Genomic DNA, 930 nt, shown 5'->3' with positions numbered 1-930 from the left:
CCTATCTATACTGTTAACCCCATGTGGGACCTGATTATCTGGTTTCTGCCCCAGTGCTTAGTATCATGCTTGGCACCTAGTAATGGCTTTTCAAATACCATTATTGTTATTATTACTTAAAATATGAGCCCCATGTGGGACAGGGACTGTGTCCAGTCTTGTTACCTTATGTCTAGCATTTAGTATAGTTCTTGGCACATAATAAGCACTCAAATACCACCATTATAATGATGATAATCCTAACAATGACGATGATGGTCAAGTCCATCAAACAGTAATTATCCTGGGGATTCTGCTCTTGTTTGAGCCTTTTCAGAATGCTTTTCAACCATTGTCAGTTCTTTTTCTCATGAAAAATTGCACTTTGAACTTCTATGTTGATTCTAAGAAGCCTGGGAAATGCGCCACTATGGTTTTCTTGAAATTTCAGGGCTGACAAATCCTGGTCGGATGGGGTGGTAGACAATCAATCAATCAATGGTATTTATTGAGTTCTTCCTTATTATTTTTATTATTGTTGTTGTACTTGTTCACCCCCTCTGAGGATAACACCTGGAGTGTTTCCAGTACTCTACCAGGCTCGGCTATGGGAGGGAGAGTCAAGCAAAGGCATACCCATTCCACTCCTAGCTTGGGCAATGGCTAGCGAGTGGAAGACAATCTGCTACAAGTCAAAACTCCCCTGTGCTGGGCAACAGCGGCATGGGAGAAAGTCAAGGGCGAAGACTCAAGTTTACTGCGCAGAAGAAGGTAATGGTAAACCACTTCTGTATTTTTACCAAGAAAACTCTATGGCTACATTATCAGAATGATTGCAGATGGAGAGTGGGACATTCTGGGAGAGATGTGTCCATGGAGTCGCATTGGGTCAGAGATGACTCGGCAGCAAAAGACAAGACTTGTTAAGCACTTACTGCGCACCAAGGACTG

The 930-nt window shown here is 42.6% G+C and overlaps 1 non-coding gene across 1 annotated transcript; it reads left to right on the top strand.

Annotated features, from left to right (window-relative positions):
- Window positions 1–534: 534 nt before the first annotated feature.
- Window positions 535–672, top strand: LOC114814393. Its single transcript, XR_003762191.1, has one exon. It is a non-coding gene; the product is annotated as a small nucleolar RNA SNORA7 (small nucleolar RNA).
- Window positions 673–930: the final 258 nt, after the last annotated feature.

The sequence above is a fragment of the Ornithorhynchus anatinus genome, chromosome 9 (genome assembly GCF_004115215.2).
Source record: "Ornithorhynchus anatinus isolate Pmale09 chromosome 9, mOrnAna1.pri.v4, whole genome shotgun sequence".
NCBI lineage: Eukaryota > Metazoa > Chordata > Mammalia > Monotremata > Ornithorhynchidae > Ornithorhynchus > Ornithorhynchus anatinus.
Note: the sequence above shows the minus strand (reverse complement) of the source record. Positions and strands in the feature narration are given on the sequence as shown.